Here is a 5,389-nt window from a genome sequence, read left to right on the forward strand (position 1 = left end):
CCATGAGAAAACATTTAAGCCCATCCAAGAAAAAGAGAGCTGTTTCTAAAGGATCGAAAATAAAAAAAACCAAGGATATTAAAAGATGTAAAACAAAATAACTATATGGAAGAAAATATATTTGCATTGAAGGTAAATATGAAAATATAATTACATACAATTAAAATGATGAAATAGTGTATTAGATCAGTAATTATCACTTGCCATAGGTTGCTGAGCTTGCATTAAAAATGCCGAATGAAACAAATAAAAATGATATATTTCGACTAAGTGATGAAACGAGATGTAATCGTCAGTGGTAGTTAATCCTGAAGTTGCTCCCGTCTCTAAGAGATCATCTCCAAACACAGTTTTAGTTCCAGCTTCTGATCTCTCGTCCCAGCCATCTTGATAGACAACGTTAAAAGCAAGAAAATATATACTCCAAATTACGAAATACATTAAAAGATAATGTCCATAAAATGATACTTGCGATCAGTTAAGAGATTGGTAAAGTATATTTCGAAAACTTTTGCTTTAATAAATAGCCATATAAAATTAGGATATGTTATTTTTTAAATATTTTTTTGTCACATTAATTTTACAGCTATTTATTTCTTATTATAGTAAAAAGAAAATTTTTGTAATAATGTTTTATTAATCGATACCATCGAGCGCAAGTGTGTGTGTATGTGTGTGACTTTTTAGGGACATATCTTTTTATTTCAACATATTTCGTAAGATTTGTAAACATATATTTTTTTCTTGCTTTTAACGTTATACATTTATATGGCTGCGACAAGAAAAAAGGAGACTTAGCCGGCTTTCACACTGAGATAATATGCTATGTGCGATATGCAGCTTCGATTATTTGAAGTGAGAAGCAATGACACTGCTTTTCATTTCAACTGATCGAAGCTTCACGTTGCACGTAGCATGCTATCTCAGTGTGAAAGCCGGTTTAGAATTAACATTTATACTTCCTAAGAGTGAATCTGTTCACTCGTAACAATTGAATGAAAAATTCACTTGACAAAACAGTGATGACTCCATTCTCTGATCGAGTGAATTATTCACTTCAAAACGAGTAACACATTCACTTTACTTCAGAGTTAAACAGTTCACTTTTGTGAAAAGTGAATTTTCACTAATTACGAGTGGCAGTATTTCCACTATCGCTTGAAGTGAATATTTACTCGTTTGGAGTTAAATTTCACTCTAAGAAATTTAGAGAGTACAATAAAAAAAACTGTTGTATTTCGCAATTTATCAATTTGAAAATAATTTTAATGGATTTTAAATTTTTACGATTAAAATGACATCAAACTCGGCATAAATTGGATAATTTTTAACTAAATTAATAATTTCAATTTTAATAACATGTTTCATTAAAAATTATCCAATTTATGTCGCGTGTTTGGTATAATTTTAATCGCAAAAGTGTCATTAATTCATTACAAATATTTGAAAACGGATAAAATACAAAATAAAAATTTTAGTTTTTATTTTATAAAATGTTTATATGTTGTAGATAAGGAAAGATTTTCGATGCTGGAGAGTCGTCGAAAGCGAGAGTGAGGACGAATGAGGAGCAAGCGAGATGACTAACAAAGAGTTCCGAAATCTCTCTCGCGAAGCTCCCTTTATCTATAATCTTTCACGTATCATATATCATCTTACAATAGAAAAGAAAACTTTTTTATTTTGCATTTTATTGATTTAAAAATAATTGTAATGGATTAATGAGATTTTTGCGATTAAAATGACACCAAACACGACATAAATTGGATAATTTTTAATTAAATGTGTTATCAAAATTTTGATTATTTATTTAATTAAAAATTATCCGATTTATGTCGTGTTTGGTATCATTTCGCTCACAAAAATCTCATTATTCCATTAATATAATTTTCAAACCAATAAAATGCAATATAAAAAAGTTTTCTTTTCTATTGTAAGATGACATATAATACGTGAAAGATTATAGATAAAGAGAGCCTCGCGAGAGACTTCGGAACTCTTTTAGCCATCTCGCTTGCTCCTCATTCGTTCTCACTCTCGCTTTCGACGACTCTCCAGCGTCGGGAATTTTTCCTTATCTACAACATATAAACATCTTATAAAATAAAAAGTAAAACCTTTATTTTATATTTTATCCATTTGCAAATATTTGTAATGAATTAATAATATTTTTGCGATTAAAATGATACCAAACATGACATAAATCGGATAATTTTTAATTAAATAAATAAACAAAATTTTGATAACATATTTAATTATAAATTATCCAATTTATGTCGTGTTTGGTATCATTTTAATTGCAAAAATCTCATTAATTCATTAAAATTATTTTGATGTTAATACATGGAGAATTGAGATTCTTATTTACGAACAAACACGGTCAACTACTGTGGCCAACCGGCTTACCACATATGTGGCAACAGTGTATGTGTCCGGAATCGGCCAAAAAATCGTCATTTGTCTTTGAACAGCAGAGCAGAGACGAGACTGCTATAAGTGCCGATAAGACGAGCAACAATTGAAGACGAGCAACAATATGCCGAGATGTAAGTACTTTATCCTGTGTACATACATTTATTTCGAAATAACATTTTCTATATATAATAACATTAAATATATTATTAAAATTTATGAATCATGTTACGCTGCATAAATTATAATAATGTATAATGTTATTCAAATGCATATCTGTCTCTTCCACAATATCTTTCTCTCATATATTTGCAGCACGAAGCGAAGGCAGTCTGCCTGCAAAAGTGGGGCAAAAGGCGGCAGCGACGGCGACGTCGGCGACGAAGACAAGGAAGACGACGACGGCGACGCAAGTGATGACGGCTACGAAGGCGACGACGAAGACGACAACGGCGACGCAGGCGACGACGGCTACGAAGGCGGCGACGATGACGCCAATTTTCAATCGTTTAATATGATTGGACCGCTCTGGAGATGTGCTGGGGATGTCGTCTCTCCGTGGCAATCGGCACTGCATTGACACCCCCTCGGCGCCGATGCCAACGGCAATGGCGCCGTTAGCGAATGTAAGGGAAGCGATGGGACCGGGCCCCAGAATGGGGCAGAACGTAAAAAAGGTTAGTTTTATCAAATTATACATATTTAAATAAATTATAAGAAATAAGATATACAATATTATGATTGGATAAATTATCTATATGTATGTATGCATGTATGTGTCGTGCGCGACGGTGCTAAAAACGCCGAAAATTTCGATCATAATGCTGTACATTTTGATTTTCTTTCTTTTTGATGTATGCATACATATATAAATTAAAATAGTTACATGCATGTGGTTCAATATATTACTATCACTTGCAATTCACATATAAAATTGTGTGAATTGCAAGTGATAGTAATATATTGAACCACGCACCAGGTACTACTTTATCATAAATGATCTTCTTTTAAACTTGAATATGACAGATGATATTTCAATTTTTAAAAAATATTGCATTCTAACAAAGAAACACAAAATACATGTGTACATATATGTACATATTTAACTGCGTGTGTATCTGAAATGTATGTGTGTATGGATGTATGTATAAAATACGCGGGAGCACACAGCCACACAAAAATACGTGTATAATGATATTTCAGCTTTAAAAAAACATCGTATTGTAACACACAAGCAAACACACACACACATGACGGTGCTAAAAACGCCAAAAATGTATGCAATTACAATGCTGTATATTTTGATTTTCACATATAAAATGAACGTCTGAACTGCAAATTAATATGATAAATAATAATATGTTATAAATTATTAATTACTAATAATATTTTTATTTTTTAGCGTTAAAATGATGCGGTGCGACGCGCCATAAATAAAGAAAGGAAGAAGCAACAACGGAAAAAGTACGTTCCCGGTATGTATGTACAGCCATCTACATACATGCCGGGGACGTACACACCAGCTGTGCGCACAGGATATGTATCCATACCATCAGGAAACGTGCACACAGCCATGCCCGTATCGGCACCTGCATACGTGTCCGTACTGCCCGCACCACCCAGGTACATGTCTGCACCATCCGGGTATATGGCTGCAATGCCTGTATCATCCGAATATGTGCAGGTACCGCCCGCATGTATTTATGTGCCCGCGCCATCCGCATACGGGCCCGCATCATCTGGATACGTGCCTCATTTGCATATATTCTTTGCGACAATTAATCACAAATTATATTTACAAAACAAAAAGAAAATTTAGTACATATTTTATCAGTTTATATTATCAAATGCATGTTGGCCGAATATTTAAATTAATTCGACATTTATAATTTTTACTAGAGAAAGTTTGCTTTTTTTATAAATATACAGCTTATAAATATTCACGTAAGCTTGTAAATATACACATTCATCGTATAAAAAAATCATGTGCATATCATTATACTATACATTAAAATAATTCTTTATTTATATGCCACTATATACGCATGTTTCATAACATAAACAGATAAAATATATGAAACTTTCATTTTTCGATTCATAAATTAATAAATAGCTGTAAATAATAATCAATTGTTATAAAGATTATTTTTATTGCAAATGAAAAAAAAATATGTAGATGTATTCAGAATAGCAAAATAGAAAAAGAAAGTAATTTATTGCATATTTTATATACTAAATAAAAATGTATAATTATAAAAATTTATTTATTTCCATGTAATGAGACGAGAGTAAAAAGGATAAAGATAGGAGTGAGAATGAAAGAATATAATAATGAACATGCAGAGAAAACGAAAAGAGAGAGAGAGAAAGAGAGAAACGCGAAGTGTGAGTGAACATGGATATGCGAGGAGCATGAAACAGAGCAATACAGTAATGAGCGTGCAGTAAGCGAGCGATTAGAAAGAAACAGAATGAGTGTATGTTCGAGAGAAAGAAGATACGAGAAACTGCAATAATGTTAGTGCGTTCATATATATTACTTTCACATGCATGAAAGAGACAAAGATGGTACGACTATGTCTGTCCTTGTCAGCTCAATAGATTGCAGCTTCATCTATCATGCTACCCGGCAACTAATCTATTGCTCTGTTTTACTCCTCGACATCGATTCCGCATGCAAACATGTACACTAAATAATTTCATATATTAATCTTTTTACACAGGCTTCCAAGCTGATTTCTATCAGTCTAGTATTATTCTTTTATGTTATCCCGAATGCGGGCGCTATATCTTTTGCACGAACAAACTGCAGAATTTTTATATTAAATAAGTATTGTTACGACCTGATGCAAGAGGCCGATAAGAAAACTGTAATTATTTAACTTTTTGGGTTTTTTTACATTAATTTATAGCGCCCGCACATCGTTATTATGAGTACTTTAATTCTAGAAAAGGATTTTTCATTCTGTATAGCCAA

The sequence above is a fragment of the Formica exsecta genome, unplaced genomic scaffold, assembly GCF_003651465.1.
Source record: "Formica exsecta isolate Colony F162 unplaced genomic scaffold, ASM365146v1 scaffold652, whole genome shotgun sequence".
Taxonomy (NCBI): Eukaryota; Metazoa; Arthropoda; class Insecta; order Hymenoptera; family Formicidae; genus Formica; species Formica exsecta.